The sequence below is a fragment of the Corythoichthys intestinalis genome, chromosome 2 (genome assembly GCF_030265065.1).
Source record: "Corythoichthys intestinalis isolate RoL2023-P3 chromosome 2, ASM3026506v1, whole genome shotgun sequence".
NCBI classification, from domain to species: domain Eukaryota; kingdom Metazoa; phylum Chordata; class Actinopteri; order Syngnathiformes; family Syngnathidae; genus Corythoichthys; species Corythoichthys intestinalis.
In genome coordinates this window covers 32,952,277-32,977,802 of record NC_080396.1, presented here as the reverse complement: position 1 = coordinate 32,977,802, position 25,526 = coordinate 32,952,277, and the positions used below count along the sequence as shown (strand labels likewise).

The 25,526-nt window shown below is 40.9% G+C and overlaps 1 protein-coding gene and 1 pseudogene across 6 annotated transcripts in view; one reads left to right on the top strand and one right to left on the bottom strand.

The window, feature by feature from the left end:
- Positions 1-25,526, top strand: part of camta1a (calmodulin binding transcription activator 1a) — a 568,653-nt gene that overhangs the window by 208,126 nt on the left and 335,001 nt on the right. The window lies entirely within an intron of this gene.
- On the bottom strand, positions 22,984-23,313 carry LOC130912305 (uncharacterized; annotated as a pseudogene).

Here is a 25,526-nt window from a genome sequence, read left to right as displayed (position 1 = left end):
AGCCATTTTTTCCCTATGAGTACATCACTAGATTTTCTACATAGTGGAACTGTTTTTCATGAAGCAGTAATTTACAAACTGTTTATACCATGTAACACCTTGAACAAATAATTACCACTTTAGTAGACAACATTAGAATATAGTAAAAAAAAAAAAAAAAAAGAATTAAAAAAAAAATTAAAAAGCAATTAAAAAAAAAAAAAGCACTGTCTGTAAAGACGATAGCCATCTTAACCATTTGAACTGGGAGGGGTGGCTGTGATTGATCACTGTCAGACCTCCCAATTCAAATGAGTCAGACATCTGTCACCATTAATAGCAGCCAATCAATTAAAGGGCCCATACCGTCATGACTAGGAGTGGGAACCTCTTGGTACCTCACGATACGATATGATTTGCGATACAAAGCTCATGATAATGATGATCTGACGATATGGCAATACAACGGTTATCGATACATTGGTCAGGAAATCATTATAGGATATTCCACAAACAACTAATAAACAGAAAAACAAACTTCTGCTGTGAATTGCAATCAGTTTATCATTAGTAGACGTCCAATACATTTGAACTGGGAGGGTGGTAGCTCATTCGCTGCTATCCCTCCCACTTCAAACGGATTGAACGTCTATGGCCATCAGTGGCAGCCAAATGCCAGGCAATGAGGTAATTTTTGGCCATTTAAGGTCATTTACCTGTTGATTTTCAATTACTTCATGGTGACTTTGGGGTATTTTATGGGTCACTTCCTGTTTATTTTGAGTTACAGAACAGGAAATGACCTGGGAATGACCCAAATGAATAGGCAGTGACTCAAACTCAACAGGAAATGACCTGCAAATGCCCTAAAATGAACAACATGTAAATGCCCCGAAAACAAACGAAAGACTGAATGACTGGTTTTGAATGAACATACGTTCCCTTTCTAAATGGATTGGTCTTCGAGCACTATCAATGGCAGCCTTAGAGTTAACTGAGACACTATTATGGTGGAAGATCTTGGTAGCCAGTTGTTGGCTCCATTTTATTATTATTATTATTATTATTTTTTTTTAACATTGACACCTTTTTAAAACAATATAGCCATTCTTGGCAGGAGCATATCGATAACCTTTTGGGATACAAAGTATCAAGATATATCACCATTTCGATATATTGTCACACCCCTAGTCAAGACGGTCAATTTTTTAAGAAAAGGCTCACTTTATTGTATTTGTATTTTTTAAAAATAACAGATGAAGTGGATGAATATTACATGTGCTCTGATAGAGAACTGAGCTGATTTTCCACCGCTAACCATCAAGCTCACGCAGGTTTGACCTAAACCTATGTATTCCGAAATCCGCTTTAAAAAAAAACAACAACAACAACAACAAAAAACAACAAGAAATGAGCCAAAAATTACTCCACAGAATAAGACATAAATAAGTTGCAATATTTTTTACATTAGAGAGGTCATTTAAGTGTAAAAAGAATATTTTTAAACACTATCTGTCAAATCGAACCCTTCACACCTAAGATCAGCTGGATAAGGTTGGACCAAAAAAAAAAAAAAAAAAAAAGTTTAAAACTGGGCAATCGATCTTTCTGTTATTATTTAGAAATACTTTTTCATGCTTGCAATACAATCATTGTAGAGTCAAGTAATAGGAGATGAGTGAAATCCTGCTAGATAATGATATGGACTCTGACATGATAGTTGGGGCAATAAACAGATGGACGTTGTGTTATTCTCACACACACTGTTCAGAGGTCCCTATCCCATCACCACCATGGCAAGGAAATAGAATTGAATGAGAGGAGAAAGAGTGGGAGAAGGAGTTAATCGGCACACTGATGCTGTACTTAATCATCGTTTCCAAAGCAAAACTGCCTCCCTCCCCGGTCTACAGAGCGCCCCCTGCTTCCACTTTGAGCCATGATAATGTCGAGAACGAGATCAAAATGAGCTTGTTTGACTGAATGCCTGTTACTCAAGTGGCAGGACTGTTTGTTGAGACACCCAATGCACCATATGAAAGCTGTTGACCCTTGAAGGTGATTCAAGCGTCTGCTGTTGAGGAGATCATTTCTACTGACCTTGACTGTTTTACAATGCAAAGTGCGCATTTGTGCTTTTTCATGCATGCCTGTTCTGAATGAACTTTTTTTTTTTTTTTGTGTCAAGGCCCACATGTGGTGCATCCCCCCCTGTGCAGTGTTTGGACACAGCTTGGTGTTACTAATGTGTGCTGGTTTATTAATTCATGTGTGCACAAGTGCATGTAGGAGCCTTACTGTGCACAGGGGTGGTTCTGAAACAGGCAGTGAAGGTGAGTGTGAACAAGCTCCTCCCTCAGGCTCTCGTTCCTTCCATTCAGAATTAGGTACATGTTTGGGCAAATTATGTGGTAATTTGTGGTAGGTAACATTCTTATTTAATCTTTTTATTAGATTATTTTTAAAGAACAGTTTTCCTTTATTTAGCAATGTTGCAGCTTTGCATTCCAGCAAATGGAGATAATGATCTGAGTTGACACTCTCCTCATCATTATTGCCACAAGCTATTCTGGTGATGCCACGCACAGACTTGGACAGATGTCTGTGCTTCCACAATTGTTTTTGCACGCTAACTAAGTGATCATTTGCAACTTGTCGGCTTGTGGGAAAACATTTATAACCCCATGTGTGTCTATGTACGGTTTTAAGAAGGAATAAACATGCAGGATTGAAACGATTCAAGCGACACATTTCAGATAGTTATTTTTTTTCTTTTTTGAAATCCCCATTGGCAGTTTGAATATGTGTCATATTAGGATATGGAGAGAGGAAAATCATAATTTCAGACATCAGGATCTGTGCTGTTTTAAATGCTAATGAAAGCCAAATATATACTGTATCTTCTACAGCTATCTAACCAGAGTTAGGAATGATGGCGTTATTTTTTCAGTAACGGGGTACTCTAACTATTTTTTTCCGCCGTTACAACGCCTTACCATTACTGACGGTCAAAAGCGGTGCGTTACTTACTCTGAATAAACTGAAGAAAGTACCGGCCGTAGCGAGTCTACTCTGCTCTGTTTATTTGTCATCCAAGACTTGGGGTGCGTTCAGGTTCGAGAATAGCGCACGTGTTTTTTTTTGGTGCTTTTTCGTAGCAAAGATATAACACACGGACATGCTGGCACTCTGTTTCTTTAATAGCACATATAACTTCAACATTAACACAAACGTACGGCTCTCGGCAGGCCGTGTCTCTAACTCACTCCCGCATCACCTGAGCAAAACAATATTGGCGCCGTGTGCACTTTAGGGTGCCTCGGATAATTCTGTATCAGAATATAACAGCACGTACTTCTTATGACTCCAGGCTGTTTGTCCCTACTCATTCAATTAGACAATTGTTTTCCAAAGCTTGCTAACGTTTCTGTTTTAGCTACACCTGAATGCTAGCCTCGTTCCCATCCCCCACTGTCAGCCAGCAAGAATGCTGCTTCCATCTTGAGGATGGCAGACGCTTTGAGGGTGACAGGAGGAGTAGGGGGACGAGGCTACCTGAATCCACCACCTGGATAGATGCGATGGAAGTGATTGTGATTGGCTGAGGGTTAGAGTCATGTGTCATGGTAAGCCAATCAGAGCCGGTGTTTTCACACACAAACCAGAAGAGAAGAAATATTATAGTTTTGGCCACACGACAACGGTTATTTTTATGCACTATTAACTATTGCTAAAAGCATTAAAATCGTCCTTGTATGCTTAACTGTGTGCAATAAGTACTTATTTGCTGCTACAGCCTGAAGGATGCTCTCTACTGGCTAACTTGTAACCTACAAGCAACACAGGCACTAATAAATCCACTCGTTGTGCGCTACAAGCATGTCCTCTACTTGCAAATTCCTAACCTACAGAAGGCTGCCCTCTACTGGCTAAGTGCTGTCTATAATTCCGCAATTATTTAATCACCCTCGATACAAAATAAAACATGGGGTTCCAAGGATTGATACAACCTGGCCCATGCTACATAGCTGTAATGTTTAAGACATAGGTGTCAGAACAGTTCCACAAAGGGCCAAGTGGGTGCTGGATTTTGTTCCAGCCGATACTGCACAAACAGTTTAACCAATGAATTTTCTGATGAGACAAGCAGCACCTGACAAAGTTTAACTGATTACCCATGTAAGAGATCAGATTGGTCAAAAGGTGTCCTCTTCATTGGTTGGAAAGAAAACCCGCACTCACTTGGCCCTTTGGCCATGTCCACACGTACAGTGCCTTGCAAAAGTATTCGGCACCCTTGAATCTTGCAACCTTTCGCCACATTTCAGGCTTCAAACATAAAGATATGAAATTTAATTTTTTTTGTCAAGAATCAACAACAAGTGGGACACAATCGTGAAGTGGAACTTGGATAATTTAAACTTTTTTAACAAATAAAAAACTGAAAAGTGGGGCGTGCCAAATTATTCGGCCCCTTTACTTTCAGTGCAGCAAACTCACTCCAGAAGTTCAGTGAGGATCTCTGAATGATCCAATGTTGTCCTAAATGACCGATGATGATAAATAGAATCCACCTGTGTGTAATCAAGTCTCCGTATAAATGCACCTGCTCTGTGATAGTCTCAGGGTTCTGTTTAAAGTGCAGAGAGCATTATGAAAATCAAGGAACACACCAGGCAGGTCCGAGATACTGTTGTGGAGAAGTTTAAAGCCGGATTTGGATACAAAAAGATTTCCCAAGCTTTAAACATCTCAAGGAGCACTGTGCAAGCCATCATATTGAAATGGAAGGAGCATCAGACCACTGCAAATCTACCAAGACCCGGCCGTCCTTCCAAACTTTCTTCTCAAACAAGGAGAAAACTGATCAGAGATGCAGCCAAGAGGCCCATGATCACTCTGGATGAACTGCAGAGATCTACAGCTGAGGTGGGAGAGTCTGTCCATAGGACAACAATCAGTCGTACACTGCACAAATCTGGCCTTTATGGAAGAGTGGCAAGAAGAAAACCATTTCTCAAAGATATCCATAAAAAGTCTTGTTTAAAGTTTGCCACAAGCCACCTGGGAGACACACCAAACATGTGGAAGAAGGTGCTCTGGTCAGATGAAACCAAAATTGAACTTTTTGACCACAATGCAAAACGATATGTTTGGCGTAAAAGCAACACAGCTCATCACCCTGAACACACCATCCCCACTGTCAAACATGGTGGTGGCAGCATCATGGTTTGGGCCTGCTTTTCTTCAGCAGGGACAGGGAAGATGGTTAAAATTGACGGGAAGATGGATGCAGCCAAATACAGGAACATTCTGGAAGAAAACCTATTGGTATCTGCACAAGACCTGAGACTGGGACAGAGATTTATCTTCCAACAGGACAATGATCCAAAACATAAAGCCAAATCTACAATGGAATGGTTCAAAAATAAACGTATCCAGGTGTTAGAATGGCCAAGTCAAAGTCCAGACCTGAATCCAATCGAGAATCTGTGGAAAGAGCTGAAGACTGCTGTTCACAAACACTTTCCATCCAACCTCACTGAGCTCGAGCTGTTTTGCAAGGAAGAATGGGCAAGAATGTCAGTCTCTCGATGTGCAAAACTGATAGAAACATACCCCTAGCGACTTGCAGCTGTAATTGGAGCAAAAGGTGGCGCTACAAAGTATTAACGCAAGGGGGCCGAATAATAATTGCACGCCCCACTTTTCAGTTTTTTATTTGTTAAAAAAGTTTAAATTATCCAATAAATTTTGTTCCACTTCACGATTGTGTCCCACTTGTTGTTGATTCTTGACAAAAAATTAAAATTTTATATCTTTATGTTTGAAGCCTGAAATGTGGCGAAAGGTTGCAAGGTTCAAGGGGGCCGAATACTTTTGCAAGGCACTGTAGCAGGGTATTTGGCAAAAAGAAGATACTTTTCTACGGCTAGGCCTATCATCCACACGCACACGCACATTTAAACCAGAGTATTTAAGAACGACGAGGAAAGTGAAGAAGTGTGAATTCTGTGTTTGTGGCTCCATCATGTGGACACTGATAACCGAAGCTTTGCGTCACTGCCTGCGACAAATTTTGTCCTCACGTCACACATGAGGCCAATTTTTACATTTGGAGTATATTGAATAGGCACTTGCTGTGATTCTTATCAAATAATGGGTATTTTGGACAATTATTTAATTGTTTTGAATGTACTTAAAAATGAATGACAGCGGTTCTCTGTGGAAGTTTTCGTTTTTTTTTTTCTACACAAACTTGAAGGTGTGGACGTAATTATTTTTCCCCGACATATTAGGGCAGAATCCTCATTTTAAAAAAACCCTGCTACGTGTGGACATGGCCTTTATGGAGTCAGTTTGACACCAGTGGTTTAAGACAAGGGTGTCCAAACCGGTCCTCGAGGGCCGCTGTGTGTCCTGTTTTTTTTTTTTTTTTTTTTTTCTGCCAATCAAGCACAGACAGTTTAACCAATGAAGTTTCTGCTAAAACAAGTAGCACCCAACTGCAATCAACTGATAACACTTAAGACACCAGATTGGTGAAAAGGTGTTGTCTTGTTTTATTGGAATAAAATTCAGCACCCTCTGCGGCCCTGTGTGGAATACTTTTGACACCCCTGGTTTAGGACGATCAGTTTACAAATGACAGAGGAGTATTATTTCAAAGTTAGCGTCCACAAGAACAACAATCTGAGTGCCGACTTGACAGGCCTTTAGCCTGTAAAAAATCTAAAACGGGAGCGTACAATAATATGTTGCCTCAAGTTTTTAAATTCAGGTGACAAAGGAAATTGAAATACATTTTAGTAAACCTGTTTGCTTAAATATTGATCGCTGTAAGGATTCAGCACTGAAGGAAATGGTTAGCTATGAATGTGTGTTCAGATTCATCTCGGCATGTTAAACTGCTCACTCAGCTCATTGTTAAATTACTGCATCAAAAGTGCTTTGCTTTTGTGTTGTAGCAAGGGCCTGGTGGGTTGGAGTGACGTGTTGGCAACGTGTCCTCCTACCATTTGAATCCATATTAATTTGCAGTTGTTTAGCATATTAAAGTAGGGATTTGGCATAATCTCAGGTTTATTGTTTACTTCCGTGTTCCGTGTTGTTTACTTCCACTTCGAATGTGTATGCTCAAGTTGTTTAACTGCCACTTAAGCATCTGGGCTTGCAGATTGTTTTCAGATTTGGTGAAATTGTATACGGGACATGAGGAAATTAGCACTGGTACACTTTCTTTGTGAATTCATCTATCGTGTCATATCTTACAAGTGGTTTGATGGTACATATATATTGTGTGTGTACCGTATATGAGTGATAGAATGACAGCCTACATGACAAGACTTAAGATGTGATCGCAGCTCTGTTGAAGAGACATCCAAGGCGATGCCTAGCTTGGATGTCTGTCAGTTGTCTTTTCGTCAGCTTTCCTTGGTCATAGTGTGGCTACGTGTACATATAGGCACTCAAATGTACCTGTCTCTGTGCTTGATGGCCCCCTGTCTGTCAAACACGCACACACGCGCATACTCAGTCAACAAACTGATGACTGAGACGCCATGCTGCACTGATTTCAGCTTTGGTTCCACATCACCTGCAACTAATGGTGGTAATTAATTGATGAATGAGGTCAAACCGGAGATATCCAAGCATGTCTCAATTCACATACAACCTCATCCCATCATTGCTTGCCTCAATACCCCCACGCCGCCCCCACCCAAGTTGTTTTCTTAATGTGCAGTGCACCACATTCCCTCAGTGCTCATCTGCATAAGACCTTGGGATGAATGTTAACGATGTTTAATTAGACAAGAGGTGAGATGGATGAGAGGGTGGCGGAAGTGAATTCAGAGTGGTGCTGCCCCCCACCGGGTGGAGAGGAAACGAGTCACACAATACTGTCGATGTCTGCAAGTGTCAGTTACATGTTCACGGTTCCTTTACCATAAACCATTACATTTGATTTGGCCGTTTATCACCAGCATCTCAGGTGTACACTTTGGATTATTAACTCATTTCAGGAAAAAAAAAGACAAAAGACAAAAAAAAGACAAGGATTTTGACTGATCTTTCAACAAAATGCTTATTACATGTATACGTATTGAATGAATGAGAATGACAATCATTTTGCTGGGTCAACTATGTTACAAATGCACATGGAATTCATTTTTCAGTTTCAACCTACCCTCGGAAGATGTCAGTTCAGGAAGAACTGTTGGTTCATGCAATGTTTGCGCCTTGGTTGCAATCTACCAAAAGAAAGCTTGGACTCCCCTCTCTGTCAAGGAGAATGTGTGAGTCTACCTTTGTAATCTGCCAGTAATAATCAGCAGTATAACATAGGTCAATTTTACAAAGCATTTTAAGATTTTATAAAGCTCAACACAACAGTCACAACAGTGACTTTCATGCGCTCAGGCTTTTTACTGTATAACTGATTGCTTTCACGTAAAGAAATTTTCTAACAGAAGCATAGAAACAAAGAACAAATGATCAAAAATACAATTTACTGTTATTCTCAATGCAATTGTTGTGAGCGTGTTTTAAAAGAAAAAGAAAAACAAACAATCAAATACGGTTGTTGTAAGATGACATTGGAGCTAGGCTCCAAAAAATTTAGTAGGATTGCACTGATTTCTTTAATAAATAATCATCTCTTGATTATGTTGTCTGAATAGCCAGATTAACATATAAACAAAAAATAATCTTAGGTCCTACCTCTTTATCCAGAAACATGACATATTTCAAATTGATAGTCCAGAAAAAGTCCGAGCATGAATGTATTATAATCAAGTAACTGGTGTGGTCTGTAACATGTCAAATAAGGACAAAAATGTTTCCCTGGTTGGCTCCGAGCTTGCAGTTTTCAGCCACAACATCTTCTCCATTGGCATGCGATTCCATATTGTACTATGCACTTTGTGTGTATTGTTCCGTTTTGTCGCACAGCTTTGTGCTTATCTTGTGGTCACGGGCAGGCAGACACCTGCGTATGCTGTGGATTAGCACCCTGCCTAGGGTTAAGGTGTTTAATGTGGTGCCCTAAGCAAGCTGTGCTGAAGGCAGCGTGACACTGAAACGAGCTAAACTGCTCTTTCTTTCGAGTTTACTTTAGTGACTCGACGCTACGCTGACCTAGAAAGTGTTCAGTCAATATAATGGCTAGAAAAGTGTGCAAACATGCTTGTAGAGTAGCATACTTTGTTCTTGTGAGGTTTGACTGAAAAAAAACAAACAAACAAAAAAAAAAAAAAAAACAAGGCTGCAAGTTGTCCTTTGTTTTAAATCTCCGCTCTTAATTAATTTGAGGAGTGCACAAAGGGAGCGTTTGTCACCCTTGCTCCTGCCTGTTAGTCTTATTTGTCTTCAGCTGACCTTTGATTTCACACAGCATTGCTTTTCTTACGTTATGGACAAGAGGGGTTTTTTTGCTGACAGTTGTGGAAACCTTATCTTTTAAATAAGTAATTTCACAACAGATCTCAGAGTTCCCCAGCAGCCAAATATCGGGCATGCTGAAACGGCAGCCATACAGACACTCTAGGGAAAAACCCTCCCTCCACATATATGCTCTATGAGCTACAGAACTGTCACCTAACTTAGATTAAACGTTTCACGATGTTTGAACAAAACTCTCTGTTCTATTCTTACAGCATGAAGACTGTTTGCAGACATATTTTATGTTATTTTTCAGATAATTGGAAAGAAAAAATATAACCAAAAAAAACAAAAAACAAAAAAACTCAATTTTCTTGAGTTCTAGACTGTGCACCACTGAAATTAGGTTTTTTCTTTTTTTTTTTCTTCTTAAAACCATGAATTATGGGGAGAAAATCTAACTAAGCAGCAGTTAGTGGATTTTAATATGTGAGAAAATTAACTTTCATGGGTCATGCTCTTCTTTCTGCCTCGAAGCATTCCACAGGGTTCGTACGGGTCCTTGAAAATGTTAGGATTTTACTGTCGAGTTTTCAAGGTTTGAAAAATTCTTAGATTTTGCATAAATTCTTGGAAGTGTTAGGCACACAATATTTCTCAACACCCATTTTAAAAATATAAATTATTAGGTGAAGGAAAATTAGATAAATTTGCAGCATCACTGTCACATGCTTTTTCTGATGTTGCTTTCCCGTGGTGTCCCATGTCACATTGTAGCTCCAAAGAGTGCAGTGCATTTGAGCCCACGAGTGAGCAGTGTTGTCACAGATTACTTAAAAAAGTAATTTAATTACTGATTACACCTAAAAAAGTAATGTATTTACTTTACCGATTACTTTATTATCAAATTAACTAAGTTACTTTAAAGGTAACTTATCAGTTACTTTTTACCAATTTTTCTCCTTTTGCTGCCTCAACATAAAAATGACAACAAAAAATGTCATCGCATGTAATTGAATTTTTCACATAAGGCTTAATCTTTGAGTTAGCGGGGGTTTAATAAGTCGATGGAGTTGATTTCAACCACCATTGACTCGCGCTAGCTTAGCCACCCCGGAGCCCTGAAACTAACAAATAACTGACAAACTGCACTGTTAAAAATAAACTCCAACGACTAAATAAACCCCCGCTAATTCCAAGATAAAGCCTAATGTCAAAAATTCTGAACTTCCCCTTTAAAATAAAGACCTAGCTGTTAAAATATTGTCTATAAAAGTTGTAAAGCAATAAAACAAACAACCAAAATTAATGAAATGAACAAGAATCCTACAACATATTTCATAATGGGTCAAAATCATTTTTCGAGCAGATCATGTGACTAGCACCTAAGACACTAGCTTTTGCTTTGCTAAGCCAAAACTACACCTGTGGAGGCAAGATGGCTTTTTAGAATTTCTGTAAACCTAAGCTTTCAAACGCAACCAATAACAACTGAGCTTGAACAGTTTTATATACAGTATATGTATATATACAGTATTGGCCAAAAGTTTGGCGACACCTCAAAGGTGCACACTTTGAAGAATGTAGAATATAAAACCTGTTTTCAGTTATTTCACTTTTTTTGCCATTCCACATGCACAATAGTAGGGAAAATATATAAAACGTAAAAATGTTTAGGTGTGTCCAAACCTTTGAATTTTGTTTCAGTCATCAACATGCTTTGCTCCCAGCCCCACAAAAGTAAAACTCCGCCTATGGTTACAAACACTGACAATAAAATGTGCATAAAGGCTGGTTACAAACTGTAGAAGTGCTGGCTGTCTTGTTACCTGTAGGCTTTGTTTCGAGTTTTGTCGCGTTGTCCTGTAATTCCAAGTGCTTCCACGTTGAATTGGATGTAGAGTTTTTAGTGGCCGACAGTCTTTATAAGCCAGCGTAAAGTTTGCAACGCACCGAGATATTTTTGCCATCTTTACTGGACAGAAATGTGAAGTAATAGCTGTATTTCCAGTGAGCAAAGGCATCCATTTGCGGTATATATCCTGCCTTACATTGTTAGCCTCGCTGCCTCGTCACAATGCTATGTTGTTGACCGCTGTGGCAGACAGCCTCAAACAGCATCGTAATACACGTGACCCGTTTTTTTTTTTTCCCCCGATGAGAAATGCTCTTCCTACATGACTACAGTATTCTTCATTCTACATACATTATGAGGCAAAAACAAAATAGTAACGCACAGGCACCAGGGAAACTAACTTTAATCGGATTACTGGCTTGGAAAAATGAACGCGTTAGATTACTCGTTAATGAAGAAAGTAATCAGATTATAGTAACGCGTTACTTAGTAATGCGTTACTGACAACACTGTGCGTGAGTAGTTTGGACATAATCAAGAATACAGAAATAAGTATAGCAGTATTTAAATGCATACATGTGCATTTGCTGTGGATTTGTATGATACTTTTATTCCACGACAAGTTCCATTTTTATTTTTATTTTTTTTTGTGACCTCCAAACCCCTTCTGCAAGTCGTTGTTTAATCGAGATGGGAGCCACTTCCTTCGACTTCATTGCCGCTAGGACTCAGCCTACTCCCCTGGCTCTCAATTGACTCCTCTTCTTCCTAACTTATCTTATTTTAAGGAGTAGGAGAGATTGTAATAGACTTGTGAAGACCTTTACTAATTTTAGTGAGAACAAAATGGATTTTTGTTGTTGTTGTGAACTGCAGTTCCTTACAAACGTAGATCGAGATATCATTGAGCTTTGCAATGGGAGGTGTGAGAGCCAATTTTTGAGTGTCCCAAACTTCAAGAAAACACATTCATCAAGGTTTCCTTAGCTGTGACATGTGTCTCCGTCCACCGAACAGCATGCTATCACTATGCCAGCGCCTCTGTTATTGGACACGCTCAGTTTTCCAGAAAACGCTTACTGCCTCCGGGAGCAAACCCTTTCAGAGGGTTTCAGAATCGGCACCTTTCAACCGCCGCCACGAGAGCAGAGAGTGGCTCCAGATTAAGCTGCCGCGGAAGCAGAGAGCGGTTTGAAGATAACCGCCATGAGAGCAGAGTGTGGCCCCCGGAAGAAGCCGGCGCAAGAGTGGAGAGCTTCCAGGGCTGCAAACTACTGAACGGACCCATGCCGATCGAGATGCCCTTTCCCGGCGGGACGCATGCTGCTGGGCTCTCATCGGCGACCCCGGTTTCCGTCTAAGGCAGCGGTCTCCAACCCGGTCCTCAAAGGCCCGCTGTGGGTCATGTTTTTTTTTTCTACCGATCCAGCACAGATAGTTGAACCAATGAGATTTCTGCGAAAATAAGCAGCACCTGACCGCAGTCAACTGGTTGGACTTGTCAAACACCAGATCGGTGAAAAACTGTTGTCATTTTTCCGGTTGGAATGAAATCCTGCACCCACAGCGGCCTTTGAGGACCGGGTTGGAGACCACTGATCTAAGGGATGGTGTGTGTAGCGCCACAGTTTTCCAGGGCTCACCACAGGGGTTTAGCACCATGGACAGCGACCACCACACGTGCCGGCAATTGACTCATGATGCCATATCTGGTGGCTCGTCATCCATCAAGGTTCTCTCCCCTACATATAAAAGGGGGGAGGTCATGAGAAGGAGTGGAGTTGCGGGAGCTACCCTGACGAGAGAATGGAGAGGCATTCCTCAGCATGGCCGTGATCCCCAATGACAGACTTTTTGGTTTGTTTTGCTTGTAGATTGTTACATTTTTCTGTTTGAATAAGAGCGGGCCACAAGCACCCAGCCTGTATGCGGCCTCTACTTGCCTGTCCTTCTTCCGACTTGTTTTACATGAGAAACACAGCAACTTTACTAACACTAACTATTGTTGACATCTGTGATGTCTCCACCCATTTGATGTTGTCACTCAGGTAAAAGGGATGGAGTAGAAGATAAAGTTAAACATTTTGGATCAGATCATCCAAGCAGTCTAAATATTTCAAAATCAGTGTGAAAGCATGCAAACATTTCAGCCTAAGGTGGCAGAAATTGTGAGGCGACAGTTGGAATTGTAGACGTGAGGAGGTTGTGGGAATTGCAAAGAAATGAATGTGCTAGCACCTGGTTAATACCTGATGCTGGCAGTAATGTTGACGCATGGCCTTGAATTATATTAGGCTGTGCCGGCTGCTCACGAGGTACATATCAAGTCTTTTGGTGACTTATTGATTAGGTTTTTTCCATGTGTCATAAGGTTTTCCATATAAACACAACTGAACACATTTGAATAATAACGATAATTAGGGATGTTATACAAGAATTGGTATTCATACTGACAGCTATATTTAACCGTGGGTTTTGTTTCTCTTCAAATGGCAACTGGTTGAAAAAAAGGAGTACAAACCATTTTTTTTTCTGAATGTCTCCTGTGTGCCTGTCTGGATAACACCTAATTCACTGGCTGCCTCTAAAGTGTAGCAAATAGAAGTCATGCCTTTAGCCCTTTGTTCAACTCTGACATGGCTGTTGGGACGCCTTTGTTCTGAGAGGAGAGGCCCATTCACAGAGTGCCCGGGGAACAAATTGAATCTGGTTGACAATTAATAGCCATGCGCCGCGTTTAATTAAGAGCATGAAGCTAGCGATCAACGGCGCGGAGATAAACAGAGGACTGCTGCACAGAGCCAGACCGGCCTCACAAAGGAGGTGGCCGTTGCGTTTGCTTGATCGATTCTCTGCTGTCTGCGAGGAGCAGTCTTCACATGCTGTCTTTGACTCCCCCTCTGAACCCAGGCAAACTTTTAGATGCTGATAATGCACAAGTAGCAAACACATCCAAAGGTTTAGGATGTTTTTTTCTTCTTCTTCACGGGAGCATCAGTCTAATGTTTTCTGATGCAAGATGGTTGGTCTTCAGGCGTCATTCCACATGATTATGATTGGAACATGAGCACAAAGCCCACAGTGCGACACAGTGATTGTCATACGGTACAATAGGTCATAAAATAATAGCAGTGGTTGCACAAAGACACATACACACACACTCTCATAGATCTGCACGATTCACAGAAACTCATTCACTTACAAGCACTTCAATTATGAAAGGCCCTCTTACGAAGCTAAAGTAAGTCAGCAACAAAAGCTGATAGTAGATCTTGAAAGCATTTGACTCATGAGATTTGTGCTTGCATGTAGTGTATATCCAGATTAGGTGTGTGAGTGCTGACAAGTGCACAGAGATGTACTGTAATTTGCATAGGGAAGAATTACAGTGGTCATCGTGAACTGCACAGCCTGGGCGAGAGAATTAACAAATGATAAAGGATACTCTCATGATAACAACTCGTCACATCTGGGGCTGAAAAGATTTTTGGCCAGCCAACTGGCCTGACGTAAAGAACAAACCATTCCTTTGGTGAAACCTGGGATTTTTACCAATATCATTTTGTCATTTCAAGGATATGGCTGTGTTCATTTATCCTTTTTAAATGAACTACATTTATGCCATCATGAACATGACATAACCTCTGCCACGCTTACCCAGTCACTCGGTTTATCTTTTGCCTTTACTCCCATTTTCCTCTACTTTTCTCTTGATTCTGATAACAGTTATTCTTAACAAGTGTGGCACGTGTGTTTTGCCAGGGATCATCAAAAAAGCCAAACATGTCCACTATTAGAAGTGTAGGATTTAAGGGAGAAAAAAAATTGACAAAGCAAATAATTTCACTGTTAAAAACAAGAGATCAAATACGCTGACAGACAGTTACTGTCTGCAAACTTGAAACATACAACAATTGGTCTCCTTTATTTGTATCATAATATAATACTTGCCTTACATACTACCATTTGGCGAATCAAAAAGGTAACATAAGTGGAACAAGTGATGATAAGAATTCAGTTAAATACACCTAATCTGCCACCCATGATAACTGCAAGAAAAAAACCTGATAGCTAAAGATTTGTGGTACAGTAAAGATGTGTGGTTTGTTAACTCTGTGCCATAGACATTTTTACACCGTTTTAACTTGAACCTATGAGTAACAGATGGAAAAAGTGTGGGTTGATTAACCATGCCTGCAGAGTGGAGTACATGCATGACCATGGATTAACCAAACTGTGACATGTGCAAAAAAATACAAGTTTTGTATTTTCATTTTTATTTATTTATTTTCTTCCCAAAAAACAGGTAAGTAGACTGTGCTGTGGGTTACCTCTTGTGTTTTACACTTTATTTATCTCTATTCATGCAAAAGTATAAATCAGGATTTCCGCGCATGGGTCTCCAAACCGGTCTTCAAGGGCCGCTGTGTGTCCTGGTTTTTGGTCCTACCATTTGACCACAGACAGTTTAACCAATGAGGGTTATGCTAAAACAAGAAGCACCTGACTGCAATGAACTTATTAAACTTGTAAGACCCCCAATCGGTGAAAAAGTGTCATCTTGTTTTGTTGCAATGATATCCTGCATTCACTGCAGCCCTATGTGGAATAGTTTGGAGACCTCTTTTTCTAGCAGCTTTGTGTCCAATTAAATTGATTTCACACTGCACAAGTTTTTACCCGACATTTTAGTTTAGTAGTAGAGCAGTGAAGTCTTTCTAATGTGAAGGCCTGTGACGTGATAAAAAAAAAAATCTTGAATAGCATTATGTGAATTCAAATCATATTTTGAGATGATTCGACTATATACAACAATTCGGCTAAGCACAGATGAAGAGAAATGCGTCTTTCAATCTGCCGTTTAGCCCCACCTGTCACTATAGCACTCTACAGCCTCCATCTGGGTGATGACGTCGGCAGAGTAATAATTTCAGCTGATTTGGATTTAGAATTCAGCCCAATGGGGAAGATTCAAAACGAGAAAAATGCGACAGAGAGCAGCAGAATGTCATCATTGTTTTTATCTCTCAACTCCTATATTTTTACAGGATATTCTTTTTATCCAAGTATTTTTCCCCAATTGCAAAATAAATTGTATGGTCATGACAAATAACAATCTTGTGCTAAATGGAATATGAAATATTAAGAATGCATTTATTCAGTACGAGAGGGCTAAATTACTGTATAATGGTCAAAACTGCAGACTTCTTAAACAATATTTTATGTCACCGGAGTTAGTCCGGCTTTTGTCAATTCCCTGCCTCAGCTTCGGAGACCGAGGAACGAGCATAAATAAAAGAGGAAGCGTAAGAGCTTGGCGACATGCTAACCTGAACAGAGCGGCTTTTCCAAGTCTTTTCGTCGCCTTTCGAAAAACGAAAAATCACACAAAACTACCCCGACTCATTTCACACGGAGTTGATTGCCTTCACCGATTGGCCAGCCCCCGACGGCTAGCAAGTTTCGGCTCGTCGTTCTGCTGGCTCTGGCAGGCAGGCATTGCTCGTCGTCGGTGGACAAACCAGCCGACGTCGGAGCGTGTGGCTGCCTGAGCCCAAGCTGAGTATAGTGCTCTCTCGACAGGCACGTGAATAGGGCCGAGGGGGGTCGAAGTCTCGATGCAATCGAGAACCGGAGACAAGAGCAGGGGGCTCCCCGGGCCCAAGCCGAGGATATTGCTCTATAGGCGGGCACGCGAAGAGGGCCGAGGGGGGTCGAAGTCTCGACACAATCGAGACCCGAAGGCGACAACGGGGGGCTCCCTGGGGCTGCCCAAGCACAGGCACGTATCATATACCGACCATGGTGTGCGACAAGCCGCCGGTCGTCAGCTGAGTGGCTTTCTCGGTTATCACCCACAAATGCAAGCCATCTCCTTATTGAAATGTTTGCCATGATCCCAGTATTTGAGAAAACATAAAACATAGCTTACTCACTTGGTCATCCGTCCAATGGTCTCTTGATTGTAGGACTTCGCGGTGAACACGATCTTATGGAAATCCAAAAAGCCTCACACCAGTCTCCCTGGGGTAGCAACAAAAGCCTGCAGCCCATTGGGCTGGCGTGACGCAAAAAAATAAACGAATTAATTCGCAAAATCAGCTGAATCCGCAGTCCTTCTGCATACAATAGTAATGGCTGTGTTGTGAAGATGATTTGTCCGCTGACGTTACATTTGCCTTCTTCCTCAATCCGAGACCGTGGCTGGAGGTCTCTCAATTTCGTAGCGCAGGATTAAAAAAATTGAATAAACATATGGATCGGTTTCACACACATCCAAGTGGTCCATTTCATTCAGGAGCATAAAATATCGTGTGTAATATGAAATAAAGATGCTTTTTTGTGTCACAGGCACTTTAAAGTGATCCTCTAACTTAAATACATGTAGGCTCTAATAAACCACAATTGTTCTCTTGTACTAAAATATGTTAGAAACACATAAAATGTTAAATCAATGGCAATATTTTATAATATTTAGTCCATATTTTGACCGTTAGTTGGCGCCATGGTTTGCGAGCTCGCAGTGATGACGTAATTGGTATCTTTCCAAATGTGTAGCGTGTTAAACAATTGCTTATTGCTGCCTAAACTCGCAAAGTAAAATGCCACGATGTGCTGCTTTTGGATGCAATTTCCAGTCAAATGGAAACAAAGGGACTAAAGTGAGTGGTCAAGGTGGAATTATTATTTTTAGTGAATAAATGTGCATAAGTGGAAGCTTCTCCCCCTTTTTGGTCCCTGTATGCACGTACCCTACCCACCACGCGTTACAACTGGCGCCCGAACATTTTTACTGGATCCTCAGTCAAGTAAGGGATACGTCTATTTTCTGGATCCGACGGTCCCACCACGTCTGCAATATTGGTTTCGGATCTGTCCATTTTTTAAAAAATTTGTCGGTCCCACAGCGGCTTTTCGGATCAGTCTATTTTGTGGAATCGACGGCTGCGACATTGCCATGGGATCGGTCTAATTCCTGGATCTTCGAGTGAGTAAAAAACGTGGATTTGGATTACTATTGCTATCTTTTATGTTGACTATTCTTCGTGGGAGTTTTCCTCAAATTATACTAAATAATTAAATCACTAAAGCACGTCACAGTGACGACAGTGACTCTGACGTGGACCTCGCTACGGTGACGACAGTGACTCTGACGTGGACCTCACAACAATGTTGGAGTTCATCAGGGAACGCGTGTTTGCTTACTGCTGACCTCCCGAGTGAAGAGTGGTCAAGGTGGAAGTATTTTTTGTGAATAAATGTGCATAGTGGAAGCTTCTCCCCTTTTTGGTACTTTTATACACGTATCCTAGCTACGCGTTACAATGTACAAGACATGGATTACACAAGGTGTGCTCTTTGGCCTGTACTGTATGTAAAGCACACGACAGCTCTGGATGCTAACAATCTACATAATTATATTGGGATAAATTTGAAAACGCAATATGCTTACCTTGAATATCTGCTAATAAAACCGGACAGAATACACTCTCACTCCCAACCGGAGTTCCCAACAGGACTCTCTTGCATCACCAGTTTTGCCCAACTTTTGTCTTATCAGGTATTTGCTGCACGCATTTTTCCCTGAAGCTCGTCTTGTGAACGACCGACAGTGCTGTCCTGCTCTTCACTTTTCAGATCTGGTTCAAATAGGAAGGGTAGAACTGACGACATGTTGGGAAAGCTAACGAGTGACACGCTGGAATTTCGGCAACAGGACCAGTGACGTCATGCACTGCGACGTAACAAGAATGCCGACCTATCACTTAAAATAATTTTACAAACTTTATTAAAACAAAAACATTGAGCGGGGTTTTAATATCAAATTATTATAACTCATACTAACATTTATCTTTTAAGAATTACTTGTCTTAAAGGCGAGATAGTGTAAAGCGCTTTGAGCGCCTTGAAAGGTGGAAAAGCGCTATATAAGTATAACACCATTCACCATTTAAAAATAGAGGATCCCTTTAAGGTTGGGAAACACAGCTGCAGAATAGGCTATATTTGACTATTCACCATCGACTCAAGATTGAGAACAGTGATGAGCATATTACATTCACAGCCCAGGCAGAGTTCCCGCTTGTATGAGTCCAACTCTAAGAAACCAGTGATTTAGAAGGACAGGTTGTGGGTGGCATCGGGTGTATCTTGGATTGAAAGTTTGAAATTGGTTTTCAGGCAAGGGCGCTTCAATCATTCAGTGCCACCGAATAGCATAATTCAGAGGATAATGTGTGTATTAATTGATTCTGGGGGCTGAAATAAATTCGCTATTGGGCTCACACGAGGCAGACCTTTGCTCATTTGCACATGGAAGCCCGAGCGGAGTCACTGCTCTCCGCCCACCTTCCTCCCCTCATCAGTAAGGTGCAGGAGCTGACATGATTGATATCACGTGAATGGTGACCTTCCAGGTTCCTTTGTCATCTCATTTATGCTCGATACCATCATGCTGCTTTGATATTGGGGACATTAGAGTGAGATTTCACAATTGAGTTCATACAAGAGAATCTTATAATGTTTCCTCTAAGTTTGCTCATATTTTGATGATATCTAATGCCCTCGCTGCGAGTTTTCATAGCAATATTTGTCTCGATCAAAGCACGAACCCTGTCTGCCCTCTATCATATTGTAAAATTAAATTAGGAAGAAATAGACCCTGTAGCTTCCGGCTGGGCAATCCGACACTTACTTTAAATATGTGCTGTTTATTACAACAACGGCACCTGTCAACGGGAAGACATATAGTGAGGTGAGGCACAGCCTGCCGCTACCTATTGTTTTGACTTCTACTGCAGATTTCCTACCTCCTGGAAAGAAAGCAGATTTGATGGAGAGAAAAAGTTAAGCACCAGATTTGTGGCGCACCCTGGAGTCTCAGCAGTGGGGTTAGCATCACAGCAGCTCTACCACTCACTGTTCTCATCAGTTGGGCTACCAGCAGGGGACTGCTGGGTGTGGTAAGGTGCTTCAATGATGGAAAGGACGTGTAAAGTATACTTCAGAGGTCATGCAGCCATGGGATGTCTAGATGTAAACCTAGACCTTTTCAATGCATCCATGTGCACATATTGTCAATACATTTTCCTGTCATTTACGGACTGATATTTTTTCACACTTAGTGTCTTGATCAGAAGTTGGTGCCAGAATGTGTAAGAATTAAAGAGTAGGTGTGGGAGAATCCATGCACAGGACACATTTCTCAAGGGTACAAGCAGTATGAGGTCCCATGTGGGATTTAAAACAGCAGGCACACACTGACATCTAAAGCAATACCTACAGGGTCACAATGCAGCATAATTATGGCTGACAGAGATGAATGTATTTCGTCTTAGTCAACTTTAAGCCCAAATCTGTGTTACTAAAACATCTTGTTCATCTGCACTTACAGCATTCCCATTCATCAGTCGTCTAAGTCTGTCTTTTAGTTGCACGCTTACCGGTAGTGGGAACAAATAATTGCAAATATTACGCATTGTCATCCTTCTTATTGATTATAGTTGAATCCATTTTTTGTTCCATTTTGTGTATTTGTGTGTCTAGACTGTGTGTAGTATGACATTTGGGCTGTGGATTTTGCAAGCGCAAGATCGGTTTCAGGAGGTCACCAGTCGTGGCTAAACGAGATGAAACCAGCTGATTCTGGTCATTGGGTGATCGATCGGGGCACACTAGAAAAAAGGTACACATGGAAGCACAGTGGAAATAAGTGAATGCATCACCAAGCCTGTGACATATCGTATGTAGAAAGCAATGTATGGTGGACCAAGGAACTGTAGTGAACATTGATTATGGAAGCAGAGGGGCGTGCAGCTTTAAGGAGTAAGAGAATTTTTCCCAGGAGAACACTTCACTTTTTTCAGATTGGTTGTACGAGCAGCAAGCCAAACAGAAATGTGGTGACAGCTATTGACCAACTGGAAGACGTCTTGGATATCCAAGCTGGATACCAAATGGAACGATATGAAACGAAAGGCTCCTGATAAATGAACTAAAAAAGAGTTTATTAAAATATTGTACGTGTTTAAAGATCATTTGTTAAAACTGCCGTGTGCCTTAGATAATACAGCACCTCGTCAAGAAAGTCTGTTACTGTTGTCGCACTAGGGTGCACCATTGTCACAGTGCAGCAAAGTCTCAAGGGGATGTGATGGGATAAATTCCAGGGGTGTCTCATGATTTGGAGCAGGAATGAACACCAAAAACAGGGTCAGCCACAGCACCATCTCATATAGAGAATTGAATGTATTGTATTTTATGGTGAAATTGCATGTTTTATTTAAAAAAAAAAAAAAAAAAAAGGACAGAAGTATGGAAGATTGCTGTTTTGGTCTTTTTGGTCAGCCTACAGTGTCAATATCCTGTACTGCGGGGTTTCCATGGATTCATATTCCCCCACCTTAGTTTTCTCCTTGGCTTCTACCACACAAATGATCTAAACTGGACAGCTCCCATTCTGCTGCTTGGGGATCCCTCAGAAGCCCGATAGAAGTCCTAATGAGCAGAGCGTTGGTGGTGATGAAAAAGGGGGAGGGGGGCATCTCTTTAAGCCAGCAGAGGGACTCATAGAGCAGCCTCACAACGCTTTAACAGATGCCAAGTGCAGCTGTCAACAGCCCTTACCCTCCTCACACCCCATTGTTTTTTATTTCCATTTTCTCTTATGTGTCTGTTTCTGTCTCACCCTTCTAAATCCCCAAACCCCGTTTCCTGCTCTGACCAACCATCTCCACACAAGATACACTGCATCCTATTACAAGATGTGCTCAAACAATTGTGACGGCAATAGTTGGACCTTAACATGCTTGAACTGATTCACTCACTTCTTCCCCTTTCTTTTAAGAGTAATATTGCACTCGGGATTACATACATAAAGTATGTGCTATATTATTGATTGTGCATTAACAATTCATAAAGTGTAAACAAACGAGAAAAAAAGGAAACCAACAAAAAAAGTACCACAACAGGATTCACTTGCTCGTATTGAGCCCAGACGTAGTTTTTAAGCGCCATCTTCATGCTTTTTATGGTTTGAATGCATTTATCTCTGTCATACAGTGCAGAAAAAAGAAGCCCCCTTTCTTTTTCTCCAACATGCTCCCCATCCTTCATTACTGTGTGTTTGCATCTCTTCTGGCTCTAATTGCACTTGAATTTGTTCCCGACGTAATCTGGTGCTGGCCTCAAGCTTCGGCAGGCACCCACCAATGGATTTGTGCATGGCCCTGGGCAGGTTAGTTTCCTGGGCTGCCTTGCAGGAAATATCAGATCGCCCGGTGTTTCGTAGTAAAACCCAGGTCACTAGGGAGGGTTCTTCTATCTCCTTCCTTTGGTCCCCCTCGCCCGCACTTCCTGCTTTCAAGTACAGGACAAGGTCAAAGCTTTGAGAATGCATTCCCCAGTCTTCACCACCAGGCAGGCCACTGGCTTTGTCTTCTTTTCTAAACCCACTTGGTAGTCTTGTCTTTAACATCCTCTTACTCATGCATATTCATTTCATTAGATCAAGCTTTTACTGCAATCAATAGGTGTTAAAATTGTGTTTTCTTATACAGCTCCATTATGTTCCATAATTGACCAGCCGTTTCCAAAATGACTATGGAGCCAGGAATTGGCAGTGTCTTTTACATACATACAACATGTGACACAAGTCTTTTATTTTATTTTATTTTTTTTTAAACTAAAATACTATTTTGTTCCTCGTATGTCATATTGTATCAGAAAAAAATTACAGTGATGCCTTGACAATGGGCTAAATGAGAATTCTAACCGCCAAAGCCATGAAGAGTATTTCCCTGTCTCTTGAGAGTGTAGACCTCATCCTTGAAAATAACAGTCCTCCTTTTAGTGTGCTAGGTATAGGTGACAGTTTTGCAAATAACATTCTCCAGGAAGACCTTAACTCTAAGAACACAATGAGTCTGGTCATAAGTCAGACTGGAGATCCAAATGACATCATTGTGGTGAACCAGATGACGAATAGCGGGCAAGGTAATTCCTTGGATGTATTCTCGGAGAATGGTGCAATGGTGGTTGGCATCATCCTTCCCCAAGCATTTGCTGCCTTTGTCTCTACCAGACATTCTAGCAGTGTTGCTCTCGAACAAACCTGCAAGAGATAAAGCGGCAAGGGGGATGAGTGGTTAGCACTTCCGCCTCACAGTTCTGAGATCAAGGGTTCATTCACTGGCTCCGGCCTTCCTGTATGCACGTTCTCACCATGCCTGATTTTCTCTGGATACTCCTGTTTCCTCCCACATCCCAAACACCATCACTGTAAAGAGCAGTGAAACTTCATCATACATTTGTGCAATCACAATAAAGGCATTCATTCACCGAGTCATTCATTAATTCATTCATTAATTCACATGCATAGTAGGCTAATTGGATGCTTTAAATGCTTACATAAGTGTGTGATTGTGTGAAAGTGTGAAATGTTGTTTGTCTATATGGGCCCTGCAATTGGCTGGCAACCTGTTCATGTTGTACCACACCTCTTGTTGTCCATAGTTACCTGGAATAAACTCCAGCAGACCCGTCACCTTTGTGAGGATAAGCGCTAAGGAATAAATAACATGAATCAAAGCCTTCACATCACCATTGTGGTAACTCAAAACAGTCCTATCTCACATTGCTTTCCCTAATTGAAATGAATATACCGTATTTTTCAGACTATAAGCCGCAGTTTTTTTCATAGTTTGGCTGGGGGTGCGACTTATACTCAGGAGCGACTTATGTGTGAAATTGTTAACACATTATGATATTATTTCACATGTTGTTTTTGTGTTTTGGAGTGACACTGATGGTTTGGTAAACTTGTTAGCATGATCTTTATGCTGTAGTTATCTGAATAACTTAATAGCTATTGCCACGTTTGCGTTCTGCCTTTGGCAAAGTGTGTTCAATTGTATTATTGACTTTTTATATTGAAATGCATGCTTTTAGTGTGTTGCGCTTTCACGCCCACGTAGGGACGCACTCACACTTGTTTACGTGAAGAAGAACGCTCACACGCCAGAAGAAGACGGACAGCTACGCAGCGTCTATGAGCGAGTGGGCGAGAGAGAGAGAGAGAGAAAGAGAGAGAGAGAGGCACGGCTACAAACCTACGTTCATTGTTTATGCTTGTAAAATATCTTGACAGAACTCCTGTGTGTATCATCTTTTCTGTTGTTGTTGTGTGTTTTCCACCTGTGATCGGACACTTAGAGCCAGTTGTGTGGTTGTTTGAACGATGTGCTAATGCTAGCGAACACATGCTAACCATTTGTGTCAATGCTGTAATAGCACCTAATTCTAATTTATTTAAGTTGATGTGAACTTGTTTGGTATCGAAGACGAAATTGATTCAGCAAATTATACGGACGTCCAGCATCGTCATTTGGGAGTTTAGCTCGCTGTATGGCCAGGACCGAGCCGTAGCGGTGAGGACGGTATATTCGCATTTCGTTGTTAATGCATCATGTAACATCATACTGTACACTTATTCAGCATGTTGTTCTCTATTGTATTTTTATATTAAATTGCCTTTCAAGATCACATATCTATTCTATGTGTTGGATTTTATCAAGTAAATTTCCCCCAAAAATGCGACTTATACTCCGGTGCAACCTATATGTTTTTTTCCTCTTCGTTGGGTATTTTATGGCTGGTGCGACTTATACTCAGGAGCGACTTGTAGTCCGAAAAATACGGTAAAAGATACTGTAATACTTAAAAGTCGGGTCATTTCTATCTCAAAGCAGCATTGAAATAATATTTTCAATGTTGTCATTCATTTAATTGTTTTGCTGTTGTGGCCATATTTTGTCATAAAAGAAATGTAGTAATTTGACCTTTAGATATCAGATTTGAAATGGTCTAATGTACCAGAGCTAATGAATGTCGTTTCCAGAATTTTGTGTTCTTAGAGATTTTATATCTGACCAAATAAAACTGTAATGTATTTTACAGCATGTGCTGTGTCCTCAAGTAAATGAAGAGTATATGAAAATTATTTCTGACATTTTAAGGTTTATGATTGGCTTCTCGGACAGTGGTTTTGATGTAATGTAAGTGTAGTACAGGAAGGAATGGGCACGAGTGTTTGTCCAACTATTATTTACTGTCAGCTCTGATATACAGTAGAGGCAGAAGGAGAGGATGATACTACGGCTAGAGTGTTGAGAGAGTGCTTCTATCTGTCCTTGGAAAGGAACAATGATGGTTGTTTCAAGTGATCAGTTCTGTCATCGAAATGCTTGAATGTTGGTCCTCTCAGCACCTTACATTTTGCCAATAAATCACCCTTGCTTGTAAGGGAATGAGG